This window comes from Dermacentor silvarum, chromosome 4 (assembly GCF_013339745.2).
Source record: "Dermacentor silvarum isolate Dsil-2018 chromosome 4, BIME_Dsil_1.4, whole genome shotgun sequence".
Taxonomy (NCBI): Eukaryota; Metazoa; Arthropoda; class Arachnida; order Ixodida; family Ixodidae; genus Dermacentor; species Dermacentor silvarum.
This window is the reverse complement of record NC_051157.2, coordinates 25,769,543-25,786,445: the sequence shown is the minus strand read 5'-3', so window position 1 is coordinate 25,786,445 and position 16,903 is coordinate 25,769,543.

The following is a 16,903-nucleotide window of genomic DNA, read 5'->3' as shown; positions in this document are numbered from 1 at the left end:
GACCCACGGGATATATAGCTCCGCGTCGCCGCCGCGGCGACGCAAAGCCTCGCCGTCTCCGCGCCGAGCACATCCCGCGAAGATGGGGTGGCCGAAGAAGAGTGTCACTCCCGAAGAAAAGGAAGTGCTGTGCAAAAGCCGCCACGCCACTACTCGAGAGCGAGTGAGAGGACTTTGGTCGATCCCGAGTATCGCGCCGCCGAAGCGGCGGCGAAACGTCGGTAATTCGAAGAAGATCCAGAGTTACGAGCCCGCGAAACCGAGCAAAAGCGTTTGAACGTCCAGAAGCTTCCAGATACTTTTATGAGCGAGTGTTCGTTGCTGCTTGGGCTGTCGATGATTCCAGGGTGATCTGGACAAAACGTGGCCGAGTTTTGAAGCATAACCTCGCAAGAACTTGGCCGAACCGAGATAAAGCTAGGTGGAGTCACCAGCGCCTCAAGTAAAAAGAAGCTGACGTTTTTATAAACCATTGCCAATGTGTTATAATGGCATGAAGCAGTAAAATTTGTTGCGCGGCGTGTTGGTTGAAGACTAAGGGACGCATATTAGCGTGACGCAGAAGCATACTTAAGAAGGGAGACAGGAAAGATTCATATTAAGAAAAGGGACGCTGACTGCACCTGTAGTGACACTTGTTTATTTTTGGCAATGAGTTCCAACTGTTTGACATGCTTCTGTGATTTTTTCACTTGATTGCTGCACGCATGAACATCTGGTGTATTCTTCAGCTTTGCTCTTTAGGGCTTGCCCTTCATTCCTCCTACTTCCCTGTTCACAAGTTTTGTTTACTTGTCGCGCTAATATGCATCACATATGAGACAGTATCTATGCATGGTTATCTTGTTTTGTTGCGGTGATCTCTATAAAGACCAGTCTGTCGGCAAAGCAACCGTTTTAGTGAAAGTACAGGATTGGCGGTGTCTTGCTTGTGCCTCTATTTTCGATTGACAGATAATCCTTTAACTGCATCTTAAGAGGAAGCTTTAGCTCGGGTAGTTCACATTTAAACATTTGGTAAACGATAAATCGTTTTTCTCGACAACCACTGTACCGCTTTTATAAGGTGCGTTGCATTTAAAGGAAGTTACAATTAGCAACGTTAGCAAGCGAATTTAAAATTACGCCATCATTTTTTTACATATATTAACGATAATTGAAATTTCGAAAATCTGAAGTATCAAGTTGACAACTGTGTAACTCAGCAATAAAATGATATCGCTATTCTGCCCCTAATAATACATCTAAAGCGGACACAATTGATGTATTGTACACCCCTTTTGAAATGTACGACTAATTTCTGAGTAGTACTTTTCATTTCCAAACCCTCTTAAACATTGTGACAATTTCAGGTTATCTGTGAATTCATATATAAGATTTGTCCGCTTGAAATGCTCTAATAGATGCTGTTTAGATCTGCGATATCTCTTTAGTGCACAGTTACGAGTTCATAAACTCATTCTCGTTTTTTAAAACTTACCAATTTCCGCAAATGTTTCTGAAACATTTGAGGCGCAGATCGAAATTCTGCTTACCATAGCTGCTCGAATTTAACTTTCTCCAAAATAAATAAAAACATTAGCTTAGAGGTTGTTTCTTAAAAGCACTTCTGCGTTTTAGGTGTATATGAAATTAGAAATTTGTGTTTGTCACGAGCATCATCTTAACGCACGTGTGCTTGAAGCTAATGGAGATATTTAACGCTGGTAATTTCGTTGTCCTTTACAATTATAGGGACAGGAAGGCTAGAAGAAACTTTAGGTGAAAATAGGCAGCTTCCGGACCACCGCCATGTATTGGCAGCCTCTTGTGGCCACTCTTTGCCGTTCAAAAGGTCAGCAGCATGCAGTTTCCAACGCGGCGCTTCGGCCAAATTCCGCCGTACGAAAGGCACTTATAGGCGTATTTACGAGTAAGGGGGGGGGGGGGGCGGCCCTGTAAAAAAAAAGGGGGGGGGGGTATTCTATTTGGCCCCACTCTCGCACTTTCGAAACCACGCACTTTTGGCTACACGACGGCAAATCCCAAAGGACAACAGCTGAGGTTAAATTTCCTTTGTGATTGTAGGGGACACATAAACAATGCTTTTCTTTATTAGGTTTCCCTTGCTTGGGCTGCGAGGATTGTCCTTCGTGCCTTGCAGCGACTCGCCACAGGCGACAACCCGCGGGATACGCCATACACGCCAGCATTGCGGAGAAAGCTTGCGCTTCTTCTTCTTCTTTCTGGGGTTTTACGTGCCAAAACCAGTTCTGATTATGAGGCACGCCGTAGTGGAGGGCTCCGGATTAATTTTGACCACCTGGGGTTCTTTAACGTGCACTACAACGCAAGCACACGGGCGTTTTTGCATTTCACCTCCATCGAAATGCGGCCGCCGGGGCCGGGATTCGATCCCGCGACCTCGTGCTCAGCAGCGCAACGCCTTAGCTGACTGAGCCACCCCGGCAAGCTTGCGCTAGGCAGGCTCCATAATAACAAATTTCAGCTCCCGCTGCTTGCATTATGCCTAGTCTCTTGGTACCGCCTGACCGTACTTGCACACACAAAATCGGCTTTAACCTAACTGGAGTGGACGGGTTCGGGTAACGTATTATAATCAGATGCACCAAACGATTCCATGGCTTACGGCATGAAATAGTCGACATAGCATGGCAATCGGAGTCTCTTATCACCATAAAAAAACAAATAAAATCTCTTACATATCAGACTGTCGAATTTGACTTTGTAATCACGGCTTATTCAAGATATGTCGGTGAAAACGATGTCAAATGTGCAGAGCCCATTGAAATACCACTAACAATACGATAACAACCGAAATTATTATGAAAACCATATATATCATTATGAAATCAATATGAAAACCATTACAACATTAACGCGATTTTTTTTCTATCAGCGTGAGTCACCTGTGACGTTGTCTGTTCATTTCATTTTGAACCTTTCTTGTCATTTAGAAGCGTTACAAAAATTATTGTGTATTTTTTCCCTTTCTTTATGGACGATATCTCAGGTTTGCCTGGTGTCCTCGGTGAACTAAACGAGGTAGCTTTGTGTTTAATAACAGCAAAGACCAGATAATGTGTTATGGGCAGGCAAAGTTCACCATGGGTGGGTAATTGGGGCGTTGGCAATAAATTACGTTTGCTAGAGCATTATGCGCATTGCCAGTTTAGTAACTTTATGGCTAGATTTAGCGACGTTCTGCCTGTTTAGCGACAAAATTTTCTACTTAGTGACTGGCGACTTTTTTTAGCGACATGACGCAACAATTGGCGACATATTAGCGATTTCGAAATTGGAGAGTTGTTTCGTAAACGGCTCTCCAGGACGCGCTTTATTGTTAAAAATGCAAGTAAGAGGCCCCAATTTCCTAAACTGTGCGTGGGCTCTGGGAGCAAGTTGAAACACCCGCGCGTTGGCTTTGAAGCTATGGTGTTTGAGCGTGCTAAGCCCGAGGTCGCGGGATCGAATCCCGGCCGTAGCGGCCACACTTCGATGGGGGCGAAATGCGAGACGCCCATGTCCCGTGCATGGGAGCACGTTTAAAGATCCCCTGGTGGTCAAAATTAATCCGGAGTCTACCACTACAGCGTGCCTGATAATCAAATCGTGGTTTCGGCCTGTCAAATCTCTGAATTAAATTCGAGTTTATTATGTTTAAACAACTGATGTCTTCACATCAGTGGTGTTCACATCGTGCTTGTTCTCCCTAACAGGCTTTCTTAAAGGTGGTCTTAAGGGATTTACCTGGTTCTGGCAAAATGTACTTTTTTATTTTTGCAAAACCAATTTGAACTACGGCTATACTTCTGGATTCAATAAATTTATTCTATAGGCACTGAACGTTCGTAACCGTAGGCAGTAAATTAATTTACCGAAACTAAATGTAATAAAGTTATGATGAGATTTAGGACGCAACAGGTGCATAATCAGACAGATATATACTGTAGAAAGGTGCACAGATTGGAGCGGCTAGTCTCGCTCAGGTGAGTTTCAATGCACCACTTACGTTTTTTCACGGCCTTCGGACCATCAAAATACTGCACGGTTTTTTGAGGTAAATGAAGGGCACATTGTCTGGGCAAAAGGCTCATTTGGCGTCACCAGACGCCAGACTAGCCGTGGACTTAAATAAACATCACACAATTGTCATTCCCGTGTTAACAACGTACAACCAGACGCTTGTCGAATAACTTTGCTTTCCTTTCATGGAGCTGAGAACTACAAAATTGGCCGGGGTACTGCGATTCCAGTGCCCTAATTTCGTGCTAGAAAATCAGGTTAACCTTGTTTTTTTTTTAATTCTCCTGAATTTGTAAGCTTAGGATCTGAAGGTAAACGCAAAATTACAGCTCGCTTCACCCTCTTTATTTAATACGTTAGTAAATTCAAAGCACCCTGCCGGTAAACCTACTGTTTATTCTTCTCCAGCCAGAACGCTAGACAAGCGTGAATCACTTCGGTACATTATTTACGTTATGTTAGCTGACTTTTGAAAGAAAATGTCCCTGATATTTAAAGTTCGGTTGATAGTTTTAGCGACAATTTTCGTGACTGAAGCAATATCTAGCAGAATTTAGCGACCTTTCTGTCTCAGTTTAGCGACAGGGGACAACACGATATGGCAACAGTGGTTACGAGTGTGTTTACAAGAGGGACAGAATTTAGGTTCGTTGCCCTGGACAGAACAACACATGCCACAGTGATCAAGTTTAACGAAACTTGGTGGAACACTAAGGAAAAATTTCAACTGCAAAGGTAATGTGTTTGATCAAACACAGTCATTGCAACAAAATTTATAATCAAGTGTTAGAAAGTGTGATACAGCCACTATCAGCCATGCTTCCCGAGGTCCCGACGTACGCATAGCTGTAGGATACAACATCTTTGCATTTCGTGGGAGTAGGAGGGAGGATTATGGTGAGCGAAATGCATCACAGAATTGGTACGTTCCTGGTCCAATCAGAAGCGTTGGAAAGAATTACTGAGCTCTCGCTTCTTTCTTTTTTTTATTTTCGTGCCGTCAGAAGGCGTTCATAGTTTGTTTCTCGGATGTCTTCGTTGAACTAAACAAGGTACCTTGTTTGTATTTTGCAAAACATAAGAAATGCGTTATGGGTAATGTGCAGGTAAGACTCAAAGCAAGGGAAATATTGCGACCTTTGCTGTAAATTACGCATGCAAGCGATCCGGAGCTTAGGAACAAAGCAGAATCCTTTCCGCTCTTGATTGATCCCGATAACCGAGATCAACTCGATCGAAAGCTTTTTGCAAATTTCTTAGCAAGAAGTGCTCAAACGTGTTACATGCGGACAAGGTTTAAAGCATAAGAGCCATATACGGGCAAGGTATTAAATTATGTGGTATAATTAAAGAAAGCAAGCGTTCACTGTAACTGCGCAAAGAGAACAGCTTCGCTGGAAATTTTGCTGTAATTCGCAAGGTCACAGACATCTGGTGCCTTTGTTTCTTGTGAATATTCCAAGTATCTTATGTTTATTGTATTTTGTTGTGCATAACATCGACCAATACCATTGCCTTAACTAGCGATAAATTTGGGCTGTAGACTTGAACCGCAAGCGTTCTCATTTGCGCAATTAATAAATTGGTTTGAACAAATGTGTACTTTTTTATGCGCTGTACTATGGGCGGGGGAGGGGAGGGGGGGAGGGTGGCTGCTACTGTGCACTTTTAGGGACCTTTGCCAGGCACTCATTGATGCGTGTCCGTGCAACATCTTGAGATGTGATACAATTTCACGGAATATATTCAAATAATTTTCTGTTTCCCCATGGCTACATATATACATGTATTCCGGTTTCCGTCTGGAACGTCGAAATAACTTTGCCGTTTTCTTCACGTGGATTTATTGATGAATATGCACGATTATCGCAAGGAACGCTGATGTTTTAAATAAATAAATAAATAAATAAATAAATAAATAAATAAATAAATAAATAAATAGATAAATATCTATTTAAATATATATATATATATATATATATCTATATATATATATATATATTGTTGCTTTAGTTGTGCTTGAACATTGACTATCTAGTTCACATATTTGGCCAGTATTAGCTTGTAAATAATTACGTTTAGATGAGCAAACAAATTAGATCAAGTTTTACACACGGTCGCACAGGCACAAGGCGTCACTGCATTTTGAAAGCTTGTCTCCCGCTGACCATGCGGCACATTCTCTGCAGTCGACAGCACCCATCTAACACGGTACCCTATTTTTTCCTTATATTTACATTGCCACCCTCCACACTATATTGCTCAGGCACTTTTCTCCTTGTGCATATGCGCTCATATTAAAGCTGTGCCTTCTATGCACACATTCTATTTGTATGGCTTCTATACCTCGCCATGCCCCATTATTTCCATTACACCAACTTCACTCCGCAGGTTAACAGCCGCGTGGCTAGTAATAGCAGGCACAGTTGTCAAATTCCTTCGCGTGCCATGAGAGCACGATTGCTTTCCTCGCTCGTTCAAGCGACATACTTTAGTGCGAAACGGGCCTGCAACAGCGTACTGTGTTGGTGTTGCGCATTGATACTGGCCTCATTCGCTTACGGCGTCGTCCCTATTTTGTTCTGTACACAGCAGGACGCTTTCTCATGCGATGCGGTCGAGCCATCTGCCACATAAATGAGCTGAACTAGAAGCCGAGAAGCGATATTTCCATATGGAGGTATTGTGGAATTGTCATCGCCGAAATGTTATAGTGTAGCTAACGTAGTAAAAATATTTAAAAAATCGGTGGTCCACTGATGTGTATGCAGCATATTTCATAAATATATCTAAAGCATAGTCAATAGGATTGCTAGTATAACGCAAACAGAACGTAGACATCAAAAGAGGACGTGAACACACAGACACGACCCTGCATGTGCTCTTTTCGTGTCCTTCCCGTGTCCTTGTCTCTTGGCATGGGATTCTTTGCATCCTTCCAAGAAGGCATGCCAAGAAGCCCGCATTGCGACACTACGTGACGAATAGGCACAGAACGCCTGTTTTGTTGGCACTGCGTAGCTGGTCGGTCTGCATCCACGCACGTGAGGACCATTGAAGCATCCAACTTGCCGGAAGGGACAGACAAGGCCTTATATTTTTTCAAAGCCGTTGGCGTGGTATGTGATATTCGGCTCACACGCGGAAGGACAAAAAGGTGCATCGGGCTAGTTGCAGCTGCGTAATCGATTTTTTTTTGCAGCGCGTTGACACAGATAGCTGAATGGCACTGTGTACGTCCATTCTATGGTCCGTGTCTAAAGCACTGCGAAAACACTGATTACGCTGGAGGACCTTTCCGCACAACGGTCAGCAAATGAACGCTGGAAAATGTGCCGTCTGCTGTAGACATAAACAGGGCGATTTCGCATTTATGGGCACGATGTAAATTCTGCACGTTTAAGAGAGAAATAGAGAACTATGAAAAAGGGAAGACAAGTAGCTTAGTCAAAATGGATCCCGTTTGCTACGCTGCCCCTGGGGAGGGGAAGTAAGTGTTATAAATAGTAAACAGAGTCCGTCAATGCTTGAAGGACTCTGTAGTAAGTAAATGTCACAGAGAAGAAGGAGGAGGAGGACGAAAAGAAGGAAGGAAGGAAGGAAGGAAGGAAGGAAGGAAGGAAGGAAGGAAGGAAGGAAGGAAGGAAGGAAGGAAGGAAGAAGGAAGGAAGGAAGGAAGGAAGGAAGGAAGGAAGGAAGGAAGCATGGAAGAAAGGGCATGGAGGTCAACCAGATGCACGTCCGGTTTGCTACCCTACACGAGGGAAGGGGTTTAAAGGGATGAAAAAGAAAGAAAGAAAGAGAGAAAGAAAGAAAGACGGAAGAAGGTACTCTCAGTGTGAACATGTGCGGTCGTCCAACACTTCACAATCGGTCACTGAGGCCAGTCGAGTTCATGAATCATAGGAACGCCTTTATTACTTTGAAAGCCTGCGACGGGCGAGGCCATGGTGCAAGAATCTTTTTCTCTGAAATGGTCTGCTGTCTAATCGGTTTAACAAACTCCAAAGAACGTCATGTTCGATGTCATAAAGATTACAAAAACACAACACGTGCTCAATCGTCTCTTCACAGCTGCAAGAGTCAGGATCGGTGTGGCAGTCATTCCGATAAGGCATGAGTAGGCTTTCGTAAAAGCCAATCCTAACCAGAGGCGGCAAAGTAAAGTTGCATCATGACGGGGGAAGTTCAATGTAATGTGCAGCATTAGTGTAGGATCCAGCGGAGACATCAGTTCTAGAAAATCGGGATGTTCCAAGAAGTTTCATTCCTGGTTTGAGCAAGTAAACGGAGACCTCTCGCAGCATCTGTCCTTCATAAGGATATAGGAATTGTCAAGGTTTCTTTACGGGCTGACCGGGAGGCATCATCCGCAAGGTCATTACCGATGATGCCACAGTGCCCCGGAAGCCATTGGAAGATGATGTCATGTCCGTTTATGAGGGCTTGATGGATAATCTCTCTGGGCTCAAACACCAGTTGTTCATGGGTTTTGCGTCGTAAGGTTGACTGCAGAATCTGAAGGGCTGCCTTGGAGCCACAAAAATTGACCCACTTTCGAGGTTTTGCTTGTGCGATGTAATTACCGGCTTGTGCGATGTAATTACCACGTAGGGTGGAAAGTTCTCTTGCCGTAGAGGTCGTTACGTGGGACACTTTGAACTTCATTGTGACTTGTAAGGCCGGGATGATAACAGCGCCTGTGGAGCTGGTGGCTCAGACAGATCCATCGATGTAAATGGGTGTTCTTTGTTTATGTGCCTCGTTCAGTAATGATAGTGTCAACTGTCTTCAAGCTACTGTGGAATGACTTATCTTCTTCGTAATTCCCGGAATCGCGAGGTGTACTTGTGGCTGTCGTAGGCACCACAGCGGTAACAGTGGTATTGTTGCTGGTGTAAAAAGCCCGATGGAAGGCAGCCTTGATGTGTCGCAACAAGCTTAGAAAATGTGGCTTGAAGTCTTTGTGCCGCCAAAGCAGCAATGTAATGACTGGGTACGTGACACAATGTCGAATGTGTGGTCTGAGGTTGTCAACCTTGATGTAAGTTGGAACCAAGTAGTCTCTAGCAATCATGATTGTTGAAAAGTAGTAGGTGATGTGATTGCCGAATCTGGCAGACGTCCGAGGTGGTCCACGTTCATCGCCGATGGCCAAAGAAACATCTCATCTTAGAGATACACGCATAACTCCGCAAAAATGGTAAGAGATACTCAAACAACGTTCTGCCAAGCAGACGCTTCGTCGTCGTCCTGCAAATAAGTCTCAGTGAAGACAAATACCGGTTGTGGATGGCGATAAAGCGTGCATGGCACAAAAAATGTTGCCTCTCCGCGATAGCTCTATTCTTTCTGGCATGGGGATTCCAATTGGCACGTGTGCTGACACAACTGCGAACGACTTGACAGAGGCTTTTAGGTGCGAAGCACCGGCCTGTCGGCGTCTCCTGTCGTAATCGTCGTCGTTGTCGTAGTCGTCGTTGTAGGTAAACAAGCGGTTCGTGCTCGCGCTGGGCATGCGCTCGTGCCACTGCTCCCGCGTTCGTCGTCGTCTTCCACAGCAGGCTGCGTTGCCGCTCATCATTCCAGCGTAGAATTTTACTTCTCTTCTGTCGTCGTAATGGGGAGGCCGCGTTTACGGGGTTATGAGCCATTGCTTAAGGTACTATGAGCCCATTAGCGGTGAATCACTGCATGCTTCGCATCTCCCCAGGCTTCACGTTAGTGGAGCTGCATTTCGCTCAATGGATCATTCAAGCACTGAGCTTTTTTTTTTTTTTTTTTTTTTTTTTTTTTTTTTGCGAGGGCGCGAATGATTTTGCCTGCGTTACGACATGTTTATTAGGTTACGCCGCGGCATTCACTGAATTTTAAAGCGACGCTTTCTTCGCCTCTTCCCCAATTTGGTGTTTGTTTTTAACTATTATCAACTGCGCAGGTGCACACTGACGACGGAACGCTGCGCTCTCTTAACTTATGAAAATCGTCGCAGAGGATATATATTTATTTTATTTACTTATTTTACATACTTTCAAGGCCCGAAGGCGTTACAAGGAGTCAGGTAAAAAAAAATGGCGTAAGATTATTAACAAAAGGCATTATGTACAGGGATCTTGAAGATATTTGTGTCGGTAATGAGTGCGACTGGTGCGAAAAGGCGGTTATAGTCTACGCTTGTCCTACAGCCACTGTCACTGTCACTGTCAGCCTACTGTCACTGAGTCACTGTAAGGCTTGTGCGGCACCCCAACTTTCAGGTGATGGTCAGTCAGGAACGAAATATAAGATGGAGGATTAGTGAAGATTGAGACGCTTCCCAATTGGCTGAGGCGTACTACTATTTTCAGCGAACCAGTGTTTTCTAAATAGTTAATTTCACGGATTCAAGGTCACAACTAAAAGTACGGCGTAAATATCTAATCATGCGATGAGCATTATTAGTTACATAGTGAACATGGGTATGCCAAGAGATGTTATTTATAATGTTAAGGCGGAGATGCTTTATAGGAGCTAGGTAACTGATGACACAGGAGAGCCATTAATAAAGAACGTATGCATAACAGTGTCAGAACGACATATACTCATAGCCTTACATTTGCTTTTAGTTAAGTTGTATGCAGCTTTTAGAACACCATATAGTAACGTAGTGAAGGTTATCCTGGAGTTTTAACAGCGAAGCTGTTTAAACCAGCCGTAATTTGTGGTTCGTATCAAGAAACTATCATCATCATCATCAGCAATGCAGAAATAATAAAAGGCAATAAACTTTTTTTGCGGAGGTGGGATTAGACCCCGCGTACCCACGGTCCGAAGGCGAGCGTCGTAACCACTACGCTATACAGCCACTTTTTTTCTTTAATGCACGGAAAATAAAACTGAAGGTATATTACAGTGCGGACATAGCTACACACTTAAAACTCAGGCAAACACACACATGCGTCCAAAAAGTGCATCCAGTCAGGTGGAGGTTCCTGCGCAGCGTAGGCACTTCTTATATATAAGCTCCGCCCACGCTATACAGCCACGCTTGCAGAACATGCATTTATGCGAATCATATGATTGCGTTCGAGCGTCGTCGTCTTCGTCCACAGCTGGCACGTTCGCGCGCGCTCCTGCCAATGCTCTGCGAGATGAAGAAGAGGTTTTGCGCGCTTTGCTTGGGAGAGAGATAAAGAAAATGAAAGCGACAGAGAGAGAGAGAGAGAGACGCATTCACGGAGCGGGTCTGCTGGAACGCGTTGTCGGCATTGGAACGCGGTGTCGGTGTTGCAAGCTGCTCTATGCAACGCACAGTGACGACCGTAAGTCCGAGAGAGAGAGAGAGACGCATTCACGGAGCGGCTCTGCTGGAACGCGGTGTCGGCATTGCAACGCGGTGTCGGTGTTGCAAGATGCATTAAGCAACGCGCAGTGAAGGCCTTAAGTCCGAGACGCGCGAAAAGACATTATATTCACCAGGAGTAATAAGATGAAAAGTACGCGTGCACTTCCAGAAAATGCTGGGCTATGATCGCCCAGCTTCGCAGTTTCAAGCATTGCGCGGCCGAGTGCAAGAAGGTTAAGCGTTTTTGCATCGTCTTGTGCTGTATATATTCTTGTATCGGGCTTATAAAGTGCCTAGTTCGGACCACACGTCTTGCTCCCTCAACTCTCATGAATATTTATTAGGCTCTCGTCGACTGCCGTGTTTGACTAAACGTTGGGCGCTGCATGTATTCTTTGTTCACTCAAGTGATCTATGACGTATGCGCACAGTAGCAAGTAATTTAAAAACGTGGAAATCGTCGACATAGGGTCTTTCGGCAGTCGCAAGAGCAGTTGCATTTCGCGCAGTTGCTCGCCTGTTTTAAACGACACGATACTTACGTCGAGATCCGGTACACATATCACGTGTTCACCAGTGGAATTGTCTACACGGAAACCGCTAAATACGCGTCTCACTTTACAGTCCACAGACAGATACTATACGCAATCGCGCATGGGGCCGAAACCAGGTACGAAAAGCGACCTACACATTGTACTTACCATCTTTTGTGTTTCAATACAACGTTCTCCAAAACTAAGAAAGCTTCGCTTACATGGAAAGACATAAGGAATGTGGTGTGTAAGAACTTTGTTATACAAGCTTTTATATTTCTACTGGATCGATTCGGTTAAGTTACACCGCCGCATTTACGAAGTTTTTACAGATGATTTTAACATACGACCGCATCAATATGATAAGCAAGTCAAAACGATGACCAACATGGTCCCTCTAATCGTTTTGTGCAATGCGTATGCTACATATTCTCCTGTTCGTTTTCAACTTGTGTTTGCTCTAAATGATAGTTTATTGTATTAGTCTATGCGTTCTTTCTCTCGTCGTTGCCAAACCTGCGCTGCTTTACCTTTCCATTTAGTGAACGATTTTTCAGAAGAACACCGCTGCGCATGGGGATATTCTAGGCCAGAGAGGGAAATAGAATGTCAGGGTGGTTGCCACCGAGATAAGGAATGTTTAATGACCTACGCGTTCTTTGCCTTCTTTATCTCATCTTGCCATATTGAGGACAGTAGCCATACACAATGGACCCATGGGATGTCTACGTGTGTTGGTGTGGGCGCGCACGGAAGGGAAAAGAGATGGCTCACTTTCATTAGAAACAAAATTCACGAGGAAGCACCATGATTGCATTTTAGAATATGGATGCTTTGTCCCGCCTCTGCCATTGTAGGAACGGTCATCTTGGCTTAAGGTATATAACAGTAATAATTGGAAATATTAGTGATAGCAGGTGCTTTGCTAAGCCCTTTCGTGCTTTCTAAAAGTACGTACCACCCGTGCGTCATGCATCATAACCCGTGTGGATAAGCTATGGCACTACTGTAATAAACGTATTTATTTCAATGAATAAACTGTTCTTGCACAATCAGTGGATCTGCCGCCGGATCAGTCATAACAGGGCCGATGAGCATGGTTGAACCCGTGCCTTCGTTTATATTGGCAGCGACAGGAACGGCGAGTTCAACCTGACCGACAATTATTCATGAGAAAAATACGTTGAGCGAATCTAAGTTATGTTGGAAGGCGAACAAGCTGAAGGAGGACACAGACAAGAGAGCAGCATTGCTGACCTGCTTGGATCGAGAACAAGCAGATGACCTGATAGCAACCCATCTCAAATCTCATCGACCACCGAAAGTACGTCACAAGGTAATTGTTGATGGCTTGAGGGAGCACGTCAATCCGAAGCCATCGGGATTATACTCTAGGTACATCTTCTCAAAGGGAGACCGGTGAGAGAGCGAATCTGTTACCGACTACGTTACCACCTTGCTCAAGGTTGCTGAGAATTGCGGCTTTGGTGAATGTTTTCCTTTTCGAAGAAATGCTGCGTGACAGATTGGTTTTCCGAAGATTCGACAGTGTTGTGCAGCAACGACTGTTCGCGGAAAATAAATGGAAGTTCAAGGCGGCCTACGAATTCGCACTGACAGCGGCAGCAACTGCAAGAGAACAACAAGCAATAAAGAAGATTCGACAAGATGTTCCTGACAGGATGGCGAAAGTCCGCAAACAACCGAAGAAAAACGCAAGGATGAATCAAGGTGAAGGAGCGTCAAGTACTGGTGCAGAACGACGTTGTTTTCTGTGCTCTGGAAAGCTTACTGCTTATCGCTGAAACTTTAAGAACGCAGTATGCTTTAGCTGTTCGAGAAAAGGGCACCTTGAGAAAGCGTTCCAAATAATAAAAAGCTACCACGAGCTGCATCAGTTCGGTGAAGCCGACAACAAGGTGCATAGTGAGTAGGTACGTTGACTTATTTCTTATCAGTCATGTCGCCGGCGGCTGTCAAAAGTTTGTTGTAACCATCAGCATTGATTGGTCAAAGCGCACAGATAAAAGTGGATTCAGGAGCATCCTGGTCCATCTTAAGCCACAAAAAAATTCAGAAGCTGAAAGTAGCGAAGAGACTGGAGGTTCCAGATATGCAACTGGTAGCATGGACAATGGAATTACTTGACGTCATCGGGAAAGATATGGTGAAAGTCAAGTTCGAAGGGAAAAATTTTTAATGGCCACTACTGGTAGTTAAAAATGACAACGCACTATTGAGTCGCGACTGGTTCACACCACTGAATATTGACCTAATTGACTTACACAACGTAAGAAACAACCCAGGAACTCTTATGGGAAGATTTCCTGAAGCCTTTGGTGAGTCATTTCCAGGTGTTTCACATCCGTTCGCATTAAACTTCACTCTAAAGTCCGCAATAAACTGGAGCCAGATGCCCAGCCGAAATTTTTGAAGTGTCGCAGTTTTCGCTTCGCACTTCAAGACAATGTCATTGCGGAGCTGGACAAGCTGAACTTTTACAGTCGTTTCTTGAACTGTCTCTCAGAGGTCATGAAAGTCTTGCATCGTTTACATGATAACAGCGCTGCATGGAATTGGAGCGGAAAACAAGATCTAGCTTTCGTAAGACTGAAGCAGCTAGTTAGGCCAGATTTGCCGCGGTCTGCCTATAACTACGATCTGTATTACCGCAAGATCGGAAATTACGGCAATGATGACTGTTTGAGCATGCTTCCAGTGCCAGCCATGCGGAAGGACGTCGATGTTCCTGGCGATATTCTTTTGCTGGAAGCAGTTGAGTTTTTCCCAATCACCACGGAACTGGTGGCAACGTGGACCATGCAAGAAATGAAGGAATGAAAAAAACTTTATTTCATGAGCTTTTCAGCGCATGCGCCGGATGGAAGTGGTTCCCACTTCACGGGAATCCATATGCTGTTCTCGCCGCCTGGCCCCTGGTTACGAGCCAAAGTTGGCCTTCCAAGGCGGGGCTGGACAGGAAGATCTTCCATCGCGCTCTAAGGGGTTGGATGGGTAGGGGGATCATGTTGGGGTTAGGATTGGTGAGGAGTGGTGGGTGTTGGCTAAATTTATATTCTGCTATCATGTGTTGGAGTGTACCTGGCTCGTGACACACGGGGCATTCTCGCCCGTACTGGCTAGGGTACATGCGGTTTAGTAATCGGGGGTAGAGAAACTACTCTGTCTGGATCTGCCTATATGTTGTCTGCTGCTCCCTCGTTAACTTGAGGAGTGACTTGGGGAAGCTCTGTCTCCCGTTTCTGTAATATTCCACTATGTCTTTGTACGTGGCCAGTGGTTGGCTCTTTGCGTTCTCCTCTTCCCTCTCCGCGGCTGCGGCTCGGTGTGATAGCGCTCGGTCCTGTTGGTGGGCAAACTCATTGCCCTCCACTGCGGAGTGGGCGGAAACCCAGATTAATTCTATCTCGTCCCCTTTCGGGGGTTCCTTGCCTTGGAGCGCCCGAAGCACCAACCGGGACACCCAGCCCGACTGGCAGCTTCTATACGCTTGTTGCGAGTCTGTGACCACTCTGGTCCATGCAAGAAAGAACCTGTACTGGCTCGAGTGAGGACACGGGTTATTGAGAGCTGGTCACACCATCCCCTGAGTACTCTGCCTACGAGGTGCGACCGAATGAACTGTCTTGCTTCCTTTGAGGCACCAGAGCTGTATTACATGAACGCTTGCGCAGACGACTTCTGGTTATTATGTACGCGAATCATCTATGACTGACATGAAACCACGTTCAAGGTTGTACGTTTCGTGACCTAGAATTGATGCGCACGTTGAAGATTCTGTGCGTCACTGCAAGCCCTGTCAAGGGAACAGGAAACGAAATCAAAAGGCACTACGAATTTCTGGGCCAAGCCTGAGAACACTCGGGACAGGATTCAATTCTGTATTGCAGGACCCATAAATTGCTATTACTTTCGTGTTCTCCTCGATACGCTTTCCAGCTTGGCCGAAGTAGAGTTAATGTAGTCACTCCAGTCATCGACGGATTTACAGAAGTTGCGCAAAATGTTTGTGTCGTTTGAACATCGACGGATTTCCAGAAGTTGCGCAAAATGTTTGTGTCGTTTGGACTGCCAGACTTGGTAGTTTCAGATGACGGCACCGCTTTTTCAAGTAGGGAAATTTAACATTTCTTGGAGTTACACGGTATTCAGCATACGCATACTGCAGCGTAGCATCCCTTTAGCAACGAAAGAGCAGTGGGCATGGTTCGCGAACTCAAGTCTGTACTCAAGTAGCAGAGTCAGGAAATAGTTACGTGTGAGGTGCCTCGGTTCTTGTTGACGCAGCACTCAACACCACATTCCGAGACGGGGAAAAAGAAAAAAAGTTTTGCACTTTCGAGACTTCATGCAGGCGTGTACCGCCCGTACTTCAGCAAACAACCACAATCTAATTAGTTCGAGCATGTTGGTTCTGTTTACGTGCGAAACTTTTGCGCAGGTTCCAAGTGGTTAGCGGCTCGTCTGCTGCGGCGTCTAGGCCACTTATGTATGGAGTGCAGATGACAGGCGGAACTGTGTACAGACATGGCAGAGCATGGCAGCCAGGGGAACGAGCCTGATCCCAGTGGAACCAGCTCGTTCTTCAAGCTTCTATTACTTTTATCATCCCCTAGCCCGGTACGTGGCTCTCCAGTCCTAAATGAGACCTCTGCGACGGTGTACTCGACAGCTTGGACCAGTGCAACGTTATGGAATTGACTAAAGGGGAAAACATGCGGTAACACATGCTGTGCTAAACCCGATCCTGCTTTTGATAGCGCGGCACCACCTGTGCATCACGCGTCATAAACTGCCGATAAGCAACGCCGCTACAATATCATGTATTCAAATAACTAAGCTATTCTTGCCCCAGCAGAGGATCCACCCGCATAACTAATAATAATATAATAATAATAATAATAATAATAATATAATAATAATAATAATAATAATAATAATAATAATAATAATAATAATAATAATAATAATAATAAAATTAATAATAATAAAAAATGAT